This window comes from Micrasema longulum, unplaced genomic scaffold (genome assembly GCF_059751315.1).
Source record: "Micrasema longulum isolate JH-2025_06_02 unplaced genomic scaffold, ASM5975131v1 h1tg000377l, whole genome shotgun sequence".
Taxonomy (NCBI): domain Eukaryota; kingdom Metazoa; phylum Arthropoda; class Insecta; order Trichoptera; family Brachycentridae; genus Micrasema; species Micrasema longulum.
Window position 1 is genome coordinate 500,243 of NW_028277578.1, and position 16,745 is coordinate 516,987.

A 16,745-nucleotide genomic window follows, 5' to 3' on the forward strand; every position below is an offset into this window, starting at 1 on the left:
CCAATTCCTGGATCCTCGTAATTTTTTTTATAAGTTTGAGCTGCCGCTAAAACGGTGAATGTTTTACTTATTATTTTTTTATTTATTTGGGATTTTTACAGCTATTTACATAAAAAAATAAACATAAATATATCAACAATACAAAAATTGATAAAAAAATCCACTGTTACACTAATAATACGTAAGATATAAGAAAAGAGTTTATAAAATTGTATGTGTGCCGCGTTTGTATTAATGTTTGTGTAAATAAATGTGTGTGGATGCATGTGTGAGGGTGTGTATCTGTCGGTGCGTAAATAAAAAGTGATTACAAACGTTTAAAGGAGAGAACTAGGCAATATATTTGACTATAAAGAAAATAAAAATTAAGAGTGTACACCTACTTTCGAAACTTTTAAAAATATATTTTTCTTAAGTAATGTTATGTTTTGATTGTATTTTTAAAAAGTATGGTAAGTATTTACGCAAGAAGGTGTTTTCGGTTTTACGCAAACGTACCGTTCAAACATCAGAGTAATAATTCGCGAACAGCTTATAGTCCATACGGACAAAAACCATTATAATCAAGATGTAAGCGAGAGTTTACAGCAAAACAACGGGCTGATTAATTTTTAATATTTGACCGTTTAATTTTTTTTTTTTTAATTTTAATTTTTAAATACCTTTAAAATGATTTTTACGCTTTTTTGGCTTTTATAATATATATGTAATTTTAATACGCTTTTCATACTGCTTAAGCTAGTATTGGGTACATATATTTTGTTAATTTTAAAAACTTTTTCATTCTTGTAATTATGTAATTTTTTATCATTTTATCCCATACTCATTCAGCTTGCTTGTACATAAGTACAAACATGTAATTTTTAAACCCTTTAATTAATTTTTTTTATGTATTCTTTTGTATATTGTAATATGTATAAATAATTTTGAATTAATTTCCTAGCCATATTCACTTGTATTATACTTATTTTGAAAAATGTATTTGGATTTTTTCCATACTCTTTCAATTTGTAATGTATCTTAATTTTTATTCTGCTTTTGACATTAATATTATCGTTTCAAAATATAAATACGTATATAAATAAATATTGTTATCTGCATGTCCCTAAATGAGTTTTAAAAAAAAATCCTTGAATGTATTGAATGAAAGTTTTCAATTTAAAAAAATAATTAAAAACATGCGGATTATGGGGGTCTATGAAATACTATAGAGTAAAAAAAAAATTTTGTTACTTATTAATAAGAATAAAAATATTTTAAAATTGTAATTTAGAATTACCGCAAAAACGGTAATTGCATTGGCCACGCCACTAATACGTCGTGATTCACGTTGATTTTCTTTTTTTATAGAACATTGTCACAAAACTTTGACGTCACAATTATCAATGCTGAACATGTCGCGTTTTTCCAGTGGCCTTTATTTTTATAATTATTTTTTCTAAAGTTAAACATAAATAAACAATTCTTGAAAATAATAATATTGATTTTAAAAGTACAATTAATTATTCAAAATCCATTTCATATATATTTATCGATATTTGCAGTAAACGCGGCAACAAACCGTCGTAACCAAAAAATTGCAACACTTTTGTTATATGCAATAGAGCGAAAAGGCGTCTCTATAAGCGGGTTGCGAATTTTTATTCTGAGGTTTAAATAGTATAAAGGCCAGAGCAAGACTTCATTTGAAAGGCGTTTCAATTTATTTTAATTTATGTTTATTTTTCGACCAGTTAAATTATTAGCGAAATAGCGTCTCCAAATATAAGTGGCTGAATAAAGCTGCAACAAGACCCCTAGAACGAATCTGGGTTAGTGGAGGTGGCTGTCAATGTAACATATAACTCTCTCCAAACTGGCATATAAAGCGTAAGACTGATCACCAACAATAGATGATCCAGATATTCTGTATTTTAGTGGTTTATCAAGTCATTCAAAGTCAGCGTAATCAATAAGTGTAAACATTTGATTTATATTTTGTAAATTTTTGCCATTAGTGAGATTCAAATAAAAATTTATTATTCATCCAACTTTTTAACTAGCCATACTTAATTACTTTTATATGATAACGTTCCATCTGGCACCAATTTCTCTGCACTGTGCCAAAACTGACATAGATTTTATCATTATGTGCCGTAAAAAACTATCATTAACACCCAAAAGTATTTTACATATTGAGTGCTAAAAATTACTCTCATAATTTCGTAAACTTCGATTCGAATATTATATGTTTTCGATATTGATGAAAAGTATTTAAATGTTTTCGGCAAAATATTGAAAAATTTAAAATACATATTTATTGAATACGCGCCGCCGTTACTTTAACATGGTTCTATTTTTAAAAACTAAATGTATTTTTCATTTAAACTTTTTAAAAATCATGATATCAGATACCTACATAAAACAAGTCATAAACATTTATACAGCTTAACTTTTTTTTTTGATTGATACTTGGGTAGTAAAAAGTGTATTGAAACCGAGGTAAATGAAAAACCGAACAGGGAAGTCATTTTCCGAAATGATATAATTTTCGACTTAACTCGTTATAGGAACTGGAACAAAGTAAAACATAAATATCAAATACACCACCAGAATTAAGGTATATATTTTCAAAAATGTTGTATTTATTAAGTCTAATTTCACAAAAGTATTGTAATAACGCACACTGGTAGATCAGCCTTCCATTCAGCTTTTTTTAAAATGTAATAGGTTTATTATCTTGATGAAAATAACCTTTTTTATTAGAATTGCAAGACGTAAATCAACACAAATACGTCTTATAAAGGGTTAAAGAAAACAACATCTACTTTAAAGAATATATGTCTCAGAAAACCTCGACGAGTTTAAAAGACCCTTAGAAAGACATTTGTAAAATAATCAATCTATGACACTCAAATGGAAGAAAGCAAAATGTCACATTTTAACAATAAATGCGTGGCAAATAAATTCAGTCTCGTATTGATGATACATGTAACAAATAAATATATTGAGAGTACGAATGTTTGTAGACAGGCAAGATTTCCTCCCGAGAGATTTATTAATATCTAAATTGGTTGTAACAGAGAGGGAAAACATTTTTAAGAAAATAATACCGAAGTAAAGGTATTAACATGGCTTATAAACTGTCATTGGCTAGTTTAAGTCACCACTTTATACACTGTGTAACATTTCCCGTTCTACCTTTGTTCAAACATCTACTAGTACATTTCCTCAACGTTGGAACGTAGCCACTTGAACCACCAAATGACAGGTCATAAGCTTTGTTGATGTCGAGACCTCCATATTCTCTCCTCAACAATGTCTTTTTATCTGTTGCAACAAACTTAGATGCTAACACTCGTTTACTTTGCCTCTTCCCCTAAACTCTAGGTGAAGAGGGCACAGTGCCAAATACAAGAAGGGCTTGAACGTCACAATACTTCCCTCTTCACTTCTGTCCTGAAAACGGTATGACAAGTACTGTAATTCGTTGCTTCTTCAAAGTATTCACTCTTAACACTGGTAACAATTTTTTGCTAACGTAATAAATATATTTTTCTTTTTGATCCCACGGAAAAACGTCCATTCCAGTGTTATTTTTATTTGCCTTATAGGTAAATTCTACATACAACGAAAACCAATTTAAATATCTGAGATAGATTTAGAATAATTAATGGTATTTCCGAAATCAATATGGATATTGTGGAGAAATGTTTTCATACATAAAAAGAAAAACGCAACATGTTTGGCCTTAGTGGTTGTGACATCAAGATTCGTGACAATGTTCTTAACAAATTTGAATGGACAGAAACAAATAAACATGAATCGTGACGTTTTTAGGGCGTCGCTAATGGAATGACCGTTTTAACGGGAATTCGTAATTACAAATAATAAAAAAAAATGTTTGCTACTAATAATTAGCAAAAAAAAAAATTATTTTACAGGACAGTATTTCACAGATCTTAATAACTTCAAAAAAAACAAGGGTAGTGACTTGAAGTAGCAAGCAAGTTTAAAAATAAAATAAACAATATATTTAAGAAGTTTCTTTGATCTTGTTTTAATAGAAAAATCATTAAATCTACAAAAAGATGACACCGTTTTAAGTTTTAATTATAGTATTCAAAGAACATATAAACTTTTAAGAGGAACTCTACTTTTATATTGCATTTCCAAAATTTAAAATGACCTCGTTTCTGAGGTTTCTATTTTTAAAAATATCGTTTATATGAACGGTTAAATTATTTTTTGCAATAAAAATAAAGGTTTTAGAAAATAAAGTTTCTCTGCTTCTAAGAAAAACAGTCGTATTTTTATATATATATATATACATTTAGATAGATTTGAAACATAACCATTTCATACTTTGCGTTTATAAATGTATAAACATATAGTAAAAAGTGTCATATCACAAAGTGAACAATGTTTTTGATACCTAAAACCTTTTTACATCGTTTGCAGTTTACGAACATTTCAGTTGTAGTTCCAATCGCCTTAAAGTGGTGGCATTTATGAGTGAAAATTGAACCTCTACCCGTTCGGGTCACAAATGTCGAGGAGTGCCAGAAAGGCTTTCAGGCAGTGAAAAACGGATCCAGGAAAGAGTATTGGTTTAGAAAGGGTACTCATAATGCGTGATAAATCTCTCCGGCCGAGAGATGATTGAGATCTTTTGCGAGTTTCGGGAATTCCACAAAATTGCTTTGTTTTATATACACCCAAAACGAGTTTATTTGAGTGATGTTGTAGAAAATAAAGGGATTTTTGGGTGTAAATAGTTGATAAGAATTTTAGGTTTGGTGAGAAAATACATGGTTATAAATTTCTTACCCTAAAGAGGTTGATAAAAGAAAAAAAAAAAATTATCATTGAATTTCAATCTACAATTGTTTTTATGCAGCGGTTTCGGTAATGTTATAATTTTATTTAGTGTCTAAATTAATATTTTTATGATTGTTTTAACACTATCTTTATTACATGTAAAATATTACCAGATTCGCGATTGAATTTTTATTTTTATTTTATATTACCGGAACAGTCAACAATGATTAAATGACACAATAAAGATAAGATTTAAAGACATACCAGCAAAGTTTGTAAATAAAAATCATACATCATAAATTATGCTTTAACAAAAGGGTGTGTTTGTGTATATTTGTATCAGAGTAAGAGTAGAAGTGTGTTTGTGTTTTTTTTAGATATGCAAAATAGATGATGAAAGAATGGTTCATCTGGCAAAAATAAATGGAGACAGGAGAGTCGAGATAGCTCTGTTATAATGCGGTTCGACTGGAGAAGCATCTCCCATCCACTATCAAAGATGATACTACTCGCTCTTTAAATCGCGTCCGAAGAAACATCTCTCTTCTCCTCCTTAATCTCTCCCCCTTTTTTTTATCTTTATCCCCCTTTTCCACCGAGTAAAAGTATTTATTTAAGATAATTTACATAAAAATACAGTTATTTCAATTTTTGTACGTCTTTAGCGTTTTAAATTGTATTTTCTATTGCATATGTTTTGTAACTTAAATTATGTAAAAAAACCTTTAATTTTATCGGTTGGTTGGAAGAAGTTGCCATTTAGCAATAAGCCCGCAAATGAACTATTTACATTATGTGCAAAAAATTTAAAAAATGATCAGGTAAATCAAAACTGTAAATCTGGTCATGTCAGATGTCGACATAATCAATGGAAATGGATCAAAAGGGGTAAATAGTGGAAGAGTGTAGTTTTTTCTTCTTCTAAGATACGCGCTTTTGGGGTACAATTAATTAATAACTTCTTTTTTGTGGCCCCAAGAGTGTGAAATGTCCTGGATGAACAAATTAAGTTTTCTCCAAAACGAAAACCTTTTTCAGAAGTGTAAAAGTTTGAATTTCGTCCAAGGGATGAGATCATTGCAGGAGACCGCGGCGAGACATTGCATAAATTTTTATACTCTTAATCATGTTGTACAGAATTAAAATTAACGCTCATATTATAATTTTTGTTTTTGGTATTCTTTAATAATATGCATACCTCAATTTTCCATTATGTTGTATCCCAACTCAAAACAGGGCTCCTGGACCCATAAAGTTAGGGATACGTTATTATAATTTTGTGATATGTATATTTGTATCAATAAATAAATATAAATTTATATATAAAAAGGTTTTTATATATAAAAAGGTTTTTATATATAAAAAGGTTTTTATCTACCTCAACAGTGAAATGGTGTGATTAAAAAATATTATGGCATTAGTTTTAGAATATTTTATATGAATGTTTATTGTTTTATTGATCTCTTTTACTTGCAATAAAATGAAAACCATTTATTTATTACTTATTTGATTCGTTATTTTTAAACACGTAGAGTATTTTGGAATTTAACGAAAAAAAGGAAACCACGATTTTTAGTTTATCATTACTAGTATTAAATAAATATCATCAAACATTCAAATTGATGTTTAATGTGAATATAAGCGCCGTTTTGTATTATTGAAAATGAAAAAAGAGATGGAATAAGTATGAATTGAAATCCGGTATTTAATTGAAATTCAAATGGATTTCGGTTCAATGAAACGTATGTTTTCAGTGGTTTTTATGATGATTGATTTTGACGTTGAAAATTGAAATACGCCATTTTGTCTAAAAACACGCAAAACGAACTCAGCAAAACTATCTGGGGTTATTACTATGTAGTTTATTTAAACACATTTATTTATCGTTTCCAGTGGAATTCAAAAGGATTTTAAACATTTACTTATAATAACAGAGTGAAGTACATTTTAAAAGTGAGAATATGAAAGCCCAGGAATTTGCAAGGTCTGAAACATTCATCATTTTTCCTATGACTGAACATCCGTATTTCTTAAATTCATATATCTGTTCATTTTTATGAAGTTAAAGAGCTAAAACTTTTCTTGATACGGGTGAGATTTATATAACCGAATCCGCCTACGTATTGCTCTCTAGAGGGTGAAATCTAGTCTTTATCAAAAGGTTTTCGTATAAATTTGAATGTTTTAAGTAGAAAGTTAAAATGTACTTTTTTATTGAATTCATTAATTTTGCATACACATCATTATATGTACGAGTATTGAACAAAGCATTAATGGGATAAATATTGTTATATATTGAAGAAAATGTAGTATTACACTGATTTTATAAATAAATAGACTGCTTTATTTTATGCAACGCGGAACGATTTACTTTGCAATTTCCGCAGAGTTATTTACGCTCAGCGAGCTTACTAAACAACTTACTGATAGTTCGAGAGTGGAGTTTGCAACAATAGACATTTACAAAGGTAGGGTTCATTAAATTTTAATGCATAATGTGAAGTCGTCAAATCACACTCAATGTATTAATTGTTCATTTACACTAGCCAATGATAGATCACGTAAAATAAGTTACCCATTATTTCCTTACAAAAAAATTAAAAATTCTTCCTCACCATTAAGAAATAAATATAGTTTTTAATAGAGGTCAGATGTATATTATGCAAAAATACTTATTTATTTATTTTAAATACGGCTTAAGCCAATAACAACAGTTACATGAAGAAACACATGTACAAGAAACTGGACAAAAAGAACATAAAACTGTGTAACGAGGACAAACAAGGGCAATAAAATAATGGTATACAATATATTCATAAAAACTATCAACATATAATACTTCAAACTAACGAATGCCAATCCATCTTCATCCCACACTGTGTTAATGGCGAAGAGATTTATGAAAAGCCTGAAGATCTATCCCTAAAAATTCCAAGTTGTGACGAATTGACTCATCTACACATTTTAGACATTGGGGCATAAAAACAAAAATTGCTCTAAGAAGGTTACATTTTTAGACTTGTAAACAAATTTCGGAATCAATAATACTTTGAAATCGCGCATACAAAATAACTTGAGCGTTTTTGCTTTTATTAAAACATATTTATTAAGTATCTAATAGCTGTGTATGTTTTGTATCTAAATCTTACCAATAAATAACCAAAAATGTAAATCTCTCGTAAAAAATGAAGCCGAAATCTTTATCATTGCCAAATAAATCAGGGATTTGCGTTTAATGTTCAAAATTCAAAACCCATTTACCATTAGATACGAAACGTACGCAGTAATAAATCGTTTTCGAACATTGAATCTAATTTCCTGTAAGATAAATATAAAGAGCTCGGGAAAAATAAAACAAAAATAATTGTAAAATAAAAACAACAGCCAAAAAGATTATTTTGGTTACAGATTACATATTCATATTGTGTACGGAAAACTTCGTGTCCGCCCGGTAATGTATCGGTTAGTACGTTCTGCTAGCATGCATGATACGGAATTTAAAAAAAACACTCAAGCATTTACTTTGAAATTTTAAACAATCCCATTTTTACTTTTTTACGTTATGAAGGTCGGTCAGTAATTTAATGAAGTCATTCTAATTTGTCTATACAAAAATTAAAATATTCGTATAGAATATTAATTGACCTCCTCGATTACATAGTAAAACTCACAGAATTAAGAATAAGACAGACTCAGAAAAAAACGTTATGTTATATACTGCGTAAGCGTTAAGTGTACTTTAAAAAGTCGATAGTGGATCAAGGCGGGCATCGTGGGGCAGTCGGTTGGATGTCTAATTGTGAAGCTGGAGTCGCGGGTTCAATTTACGCTAGTAGCAAAAAAAAAACAAAGAAATAATTTTTCTAAATTGGTTCGGGTGTTGTGGTGTATTTTTTATAACTTCGTTCCATATCCTCCTATTTCCACCTGCTAAAAAGCCTCTAAATTAAAAGCTTAAGAAGCTTTTCAGAAAAAAAAATGTTTAAATTACGATTCCGATGGAATTTTTTCAGTATTTAAATTTTCACACAAATTTAGTTTATCGATAAACGTTAGTTTTTCTCTAAAGGTTTCGATGGGATAAGATCCTTTTTGGTGAAAAACTGCCAGATGTGAAATAATAAAAAAAATCTGTCAATAAAATGCGTCACAATGAAAGTAAAGTTATTAAGGCTGTAGTCTAGTAAAACGAACGAAAATTAGGAAATCAATTTTCCCATTTTAAAACGAATTTTTTTTTTTTAATTTCGCAATAATAATATAAAAAAAAACATACATTAGATATTACATATATTAAAAAAACATAAATTAGATATACAATTTATGTGTCGTAATCGTTTTCAGTAAGGGCTGATCTGAAGGTCATAAAAAATCATTAAGATATTGTTTTCAATTGAATGTTACAACCAGAATTATCTTCTTTTTTCGAAAAAAGAATACAATTTTAAAAAAATGTTATTTTTTTTAAGTATTACCGAATGCATAATTTAAAGTAGAAATAAAAAAAATGACACAAAAATGTACGTGATTTAAAATGCTTGAATTTATTTTCAAAATCAAAAAACTTTAATTTGGCTTTAGCCTCTTTCATGTTTAATTTATTATTTTTAAATTATTACCACAAATTTTTGTTCAATACTTAGTCTTTATTGAGATCCCAGATACCCAAGTTTAGTCTAAATTTGAAATGGCGTAATCTGCCAGTCTAAAAGTAATTATATTTTAGTTTCGTAAAACTTTTAAGTAAATTTTTTAACAGAAATACCTTAAAAAATATTGTTTTTATCTAATTTAGGTTTTTCAATTATTGCGCGATCAATTATTATTTTCAATTATTGGCAAAATCGTATGATTTTCTAATTTTGCGTTCGTTTTACCAGACTACAGCCTTAATAGATGTACTTTTTTGCAAGTAAAAACTGTTATTTTTTAATAGGTACAATGTATTTTCAACATTAATAATGGTATCATGTAAATTATTAATCGTTTGATGAAATTTTTGTAGCATTTACATAAGTCGTAAATAATTGTGCTAAAAATGGGAATTGAGAGCTGTATGAACTTTAAAATCCGCGACATTACCACGGGACCGTTACCGGTTTTATAGATATTTTATTTAAATTATCGACTACGTGGTATAAGACTTTTACTTTCTGATACTGGAGACCGATTAAATATTATGTAGGTAATACATTTTTTTCAGTAAAGAAAAGAACCCGACAAAATATTTAAACACGATGTTCAAGAGCATTAAATCTAGGGTACTTAAAAGTAGAGCTGCCTCTTTTCAGAGGCATTTTACGGTATTGAACCTAAATATTTTTTAAATTTAGAACCTTGAAATAAATACGTCTCTCAATTGCAATAAATACAAGGATTTGAAAAAAAATATTACAATTTATAAATGTAAACGATTTTGAAAAAAATAACTGAAAAACTAAATGTGACCAAGTGATAAAGGTTTCAGCTCTTTTACTTCACAAAAGTCAACAGATGGAAGAGTTGAGAAAATGTGGATGTTCAAACATGGGCAGAATGGCGAATGTTACACAGTGTGTAAAGTGGCCACTTAAACCAGCCAATGACAGGTCATAAGCCCTGCAAATGCCTAGACTTCCATATTCCCTTCTCAAAAATGTTTTCCCTCCCTGTTGAAATAAATTTAAATATGAACAACTCCCTAGGGAGGAAATCCAGCCAGTCTGCAAGCATTTGGACATAATCAAACATTGTTGAATTACTACCTGGTAAAAGAAGAAGTATAAAAATTGGAAAATTGTTTTCAGGCGTTGCCTAGTAGGTGATTTGGTTCAGCCGGATGAATATCACCCACGTGATAAAGGTTTCAGCTCTTTTACTTCAGAGAAGTCAACAGATGGAAGAGTTGAGGAAATGTGGATGTTCAAACATGGGCAGAATGGTGAATGTTACACAGTGTGTAAAGTGGCAACTTAAACCAGCCAATGACAGGTCATAAGCCCAGTAAATGCCTAGACTTCCATATTCCCTTCTCAAAAATGTTTTCCCTCTCTGTTGAAATAAATTTAAAAAGAAAAACTAAATTTTTAAATTATGTAATGGTATCATACCGTCTATACGCTTTGTAGCTGCAAGACACGGTGGAATCTAGCTTCTATATATTATGTGGTATTGAATTAAATTATAATTGGAAACGACGAACTAGAATCCCAACCGTCAATGCACTATGCAGCTGCAAGACGTGTTGGGATATTTATTGGGCAGCGCCCTTCTGGTGATTTTCACAAAAATGTATAAATTGTATGTATAAATTGCGCTGAATAAATTACGCACTATAATCATAGTAAGATGGTGAGCCGGTGGAAAATACGCAGATCATTACCCTGACTGACTTAATTTCCGCCGGTTTTATTTATATTGCCTTATATCTAAAACTTTTTTGTACATTAAAATTTATAATTCTGTTTGAATATTAGTTTTTTTGATTCGGATATTTCACCACCAAATAAAATATAATATGAAACATAAAATGCCCTGACTAAATATAGGAAACTATTAGCTAGTCGAGATATATAGCAATTAATCTCTGTACACATGTATTGTAAAAAATATCCCGTCGGAAAAAGTTCACAATCTAACACAGATTTATTTGTCGCTTATCACTTTATTACAATGTTTCAACAAACCTTAAGGTTTAAACTACTGTAAATTTAGATAAAAGATTTTTGTACAAAAGTTCCTATGCACTTAAAAATATTGTGTGTATTGCTTTCGACTTGTTTTTAAATGTACCTATTTAATTTAGTAAATAATATTTGCTTTGTATTAAATATTTCAACACTGTATTATAAACCAGTCTGAAAATGCCAGTAAGAGGATAGCGCTCATTTATATAATTTATAAATGGAAGTATAAAGGGTGCGATGAATTATAAAATTGTTACTTACATCGAAATATAAGTTATTACTTTATTAAAAAAAAAACATTTTATTTATTGATTCATACCAAGACAGTTATTACAAAAAAATATAGCCCTGTGTTGAGTTGGGATGGAAATTAAAACGGAACTTCATCAATAATTGTCAATAAATAAAATAAATCGAATCATTTATACATTGATAGCAATTTATAACAGTATAATTTAATTAACAATAAAATATTAATAGAGTCTTTGTTTAATTAAATACAAATGTTTTTACAATATTAAACACACAATAAAAATTAACACATAAAGTCCTGTATATTTGTCCTGATTAACTATAAAATTAATAATAGTTTCTCATCGTGTGCTCAGACATAAGTTTTTATTAAGATTAAAAAATAAGAGAACAGACATAATGTTGTACACGTATAAAACAATGAACACATATTTTTTTGTATTTGATACTACGGAAAAAAACAGGAAGGAAAGAAAAAAACAAAAACAATTAGTTTAACATATAAAAATCGAAGAAATATGCTAAAACATATTAAAACATTTTTGTAAGTACTAATATACGAATATACTTCTGGATTACCCTTTTTTGCTGAAAGATTAGATATACAGATTAGACAGTTTTTCTAATTCGGTAACGGGTATTTATTTTTTGTATGGGCACCCCAAGGAGACTCAAGTTTTTAAATGCAGTTTGCCGTATAAAGTGGATAAATTGTAATAATTTATGCCCTATACATTATTATGTGGATGAAAAGTAACTAAAACCTTGTTAGTTTAATATATATGGATCACAAAAAAAAAACAAAATAATAATTTTGCATTAAAAATTAGCATCAGTCCAAATGATGGCCGCAGGTCGAAACGTCGACAAAAGTCCGAGCAATTTACATGGCAGCTTTACAAACATTATTGACCTATTTTGGATGATTAAAAACGATTTACGTAGGTATCAATATATAATTAATAAATAATAGATGTTCGAAAATTACTGGAAAAAAAATGTTGCTTTACACATTGCGTAAGCGTTAACGGTACTTAAAATATTCAATAGTGGGCCAAGACAGACGTCGCACTATGGAAAATTGTAGAACATCAACATATCATAAGCGATTTATATCAATATTGCTACTGACACATTTTAATATATATTTTTAATAATTTAATAGTCAAACTATAAAATAATGTCAAATTAAAAAAAAGGTAAATACAATACATTTTTTTCAATGCCACAAACTGTATTTTTTTACGGATACCATTTTAAATATGTTCACTTCAAAAGTTTATTTCTTTTAAACTTGGGAGGAATAGATATAAAGTAATATATTTATATAAAAATATTACCTCCTTGACATCATAAAACAAGTAAAACATTTTTTTTTATCGATACATTGAAATAATTATACAATAAACCTATAATAAAAAAATTAAAAAAACGAAAGTTCATCGAGACTTTTAAGAGTCACATGCATTTCCCGTACATTTGATGAAGTTTTGTAGTCTGGGTATTCATAAAAACAAGTATAAAAATGAACTTCCAAAATTTGCCTATCATGAAATAATTGTGAAAAATGTGACTAAAGTCAGAAAACTAAAAACCGCTATCTATGGCGGTTTCAAATGTAGACTATTTATGAAAAATATTTTTGAATTAATTTGTTATTCACTATCGAATCATTGATTGATATTATTGATGGGTATTTGTCATTTTATAAAAATAATTATAACCTATCGATATTAAAATAATTCGTTTGTATACATATTATAATCAAATAAACACCATTTTTTTTTGTTTTCGATGCTATTTTTAATATTTTATTGTGTGGAAATAAAAATATAATTATAAAATTTAATTGATTTGTAGCTTTTAAAACTATTTGATATTCGAGTATTTTTTTATATACCTCTAAAAATCACACAGTTGTTAACTTTTTATCCAAAACCGACCTTTATTTTTCATAGCGCATCTGTGAAATTGGCTGCTCGGGTTCGATTCCTAACAGTTGTGAGAAAAAAATCTAAGAAAGATTTGTTCTCAATTAGTCTGAGTGTTGTGGTGTATTTTTCAAAATTTCTTTCCATATCCCCCCTTTTCCACCTGCTGACAAGCTTCAAAAATATAAAGTAAGTTGTAAAGCCTTATTTCTTCAAAGAAAAAAAGAATCAAGTAAATTCCTAGATTTTCTTTCTCATAGGGATTTTCTTGAGATATCTTGTGTATATCGTATAATGATGCAGTTGAGGTAGCATAGTACTGCCCCAAAGGTTCATGCTTCTAATCCTGTTCTATTTCCCATATTTAAAAAAACTTATTTCTTACTTTCCTAAAAACGGACTCGAAAGAAAAATATATGTATGTATTAAACATATCAACTTTGTGAAATATTTGGGTAAATCAAAAACGAAAATATTTTGGGAGAAAGGGATAAGAATGATTAAAAATCTAAAAAGTTAAATTGCTTAAGCGTATTTTTTTTCTAATGTACCGACAGTAAAAAAATAGGTTTCTGTCTTTATTTTATGTATTATATTTTTATCGTTTTTGAATCGACGGAATATTTTAAATAGAACAGCCCATAGAAAAATAAAACTTTGTGTAAATATAATAGTCGTAAAGCCTTATTTTTCAAAACGCTGGATTGTACATACTCCAATATTTCACAATATCGCTTTGACACTTATTTGACAAGTAGGTATTTATATTAAAAGATACGACATATGAGATGCGAATATAACTTGATCCTATTATCCTCTTCTGACAGGAGCAAAGAAAAAAATCCATTTTAATCTATACATACCTCCTACCTATTATCTATTTTTTCTCATTAAAGCAAAACACATTACAGAATTAATACAACACTTTCTATATGTCTTTAGAAATATATATGTAAAATGTGTCTCGATTACATTATGAGGATAACTTTTATTGTAACATAATACTATTTATGCTAAGTACTTTTTTTAGTGTATTAGTATTATTTTTGTATATGTAAGTGAGGGTGAATATATATTGTAAGGATGTGTATGACTGTGCGAGTAAAGGGTGTATGTGACAATTTGTAGTGAGTACAAGTGGATTCATTGAACAATGTTTTATTTAATATAAAAAAAAACTTGAATGAAGAAACCCATCAACCACCTTATTAATCGATGTAAAATTTTCAAAACACCCTGGCCTAAAAATTAAATTAAAAAATATCTCATAAATAAAAGAAAAGTAAAAATAAATATATTTATGTACTATTGTACTCATATACGAGTACACACATACATTAATAATTTAATGTATGTATGTACATATATGTGAATATATGGGATCCTTTGATTTAAGTTATTTATTGACATTTCTTGATAGAATTCCATTGAAATGATATAATTACCTATATTTTGAAGATGCTTATTAGAAGATGAAAGTGATAATTGGTTGAATAAATAAACAGAATTGTACCAAGGATTTTTAATGTGTAACTTATATTTAAATTTAAGTTATGATATCATAAAGGATGCTAATTTTAGAACATCAATAATGGCTTTAAAAGTTATTTGTTCATGTAAAAAATTAATTGTTTATTATATTATTATTAGATATATTTCATAAACTATTATATATCAGCGAAACTTAAAGGTTTTAAATATGTCATTATTTTTGGTCCAAGATTTTGCTAATCCATGTTCAACTTTATTCTTGAGTACAATAGGTCGCGAAAATAAACTATATTTTTCTGCGTTTTAAGAATATGTTATAATAAGAAAAGATTTTTATCAGCTAAACCGGAACTGAATTCACCATGACATTGATTATCTTATATTTTAAAAAGGTATTTAGATAAAGGTTATATAAAACTAGGCAATAATGTTGGAATACACAATGGCCAGTAAAAAAAATCGGAGTGCGTTTTTTACTAACGAAAATAATACACGAAATACTCAAATTCTAATAAAAAGAGTTATTACAAATCAAATGAAATGTAAAGTAAACATTATTAGGATACAAAAGCATTATTTGACATAAGCATGATAATCGCAAAATATTTTTAAACTGCTTATTAATCATGCGATGGTGGTTTAAAAATGTAAAGATGCTACAATTTTGCTGTTAAATTATTGTATTATATATTATTTTATATGTAGATTAATACATATTTCAGAAAACTTATTTAAGCAGCTACGTCAACACTTAAATAACATTTTCGGGATCGATTACTTCTAAAGGGTCATTAAGGAGAATTCAATAAAAGTTTAGTTAAAAAACAACTTTATATACCATTAAATGTAAGCAATTGTTAAAATTTTTATATTCATATAAACGGGAGCATTTTTTTTCAAGCAACAGCAAAAATTGTAAAATAGTGCGCAGCTTGCAAAATTCCTTAAAAAGTAAAAGTTTTAAAATTACTAACCTTAAATTCGCCGACTTTCAGACGAGCGCCTTTTCGCGAACTATAAAGAGATCTTTGAAGAAGAAAGTTAAGTTATCACTGACAAGTCACTGAGAAGTTGACGGCATAAACAAAGATGAAAAATATAATTTTGAAAGAAGACTTTAAATTAGGGGTACTTTTATTCACGACGAGTCAAATTCTTACTGTCGAGAGATAAATGATCATTGAAAAGAAGTTTGGCGAAATGAAATACGGCTACGCAACGAGCGTTACGTAAGTTTCGTTTACAGGACGCGAAAGGAGTGCTTGGCTTTGGAGAGCGAAGCGCGGGCTTCGGTTGACGCACGCGCTCTGCGTCTACCCCTACTTTAAAGCCTACATAACATAACTACTGCTTCCCCCCAACCCTCTATTCTTATCTATACGTCATCGGCATTTTCAAGTATGGTGAGGATTATTCACTCCGAGACGTGGCCGGTCAGCACATCCACAGTCAAAAATATAATTTTAATTCTTTCCTCCCAAAAGTTTTCTGAAATTTATTAAGTTTGTTTTATTTATGGGTTCGCAGCCACTTTGTGAAAAGAAAAGTTTAAGCTCTAATTCTCATTGAAAAAGCCGGGCTTTTGAGTAAACGAGTTCCTATAAAT

At 28.6% G+C, this 16,745-nt stretch overlaps 1 protein-coding gene across 1 annotated transcript in view; it reads right to left on the reverse strand.

Annotated features, from left to right (window-relative positions):
* Positions 1-16,375, reverse strand: part of LOC148282092 (frequenin-2) — a 374,474-nt gene extending 358,099 nt beyond the window's left edge. Inside the window, exon 1 of the mRNA XM_088225644.1 lies at positions 16,114-16,375. The gene's annotated coding sequence lies outside the window, so the exon portion shown is untranslated. The remainder of the gene's footprint in view (positions 1-16,113) is intronic.
* Positions 16,376-16,745: the final 370 nt, after the last annotated feature.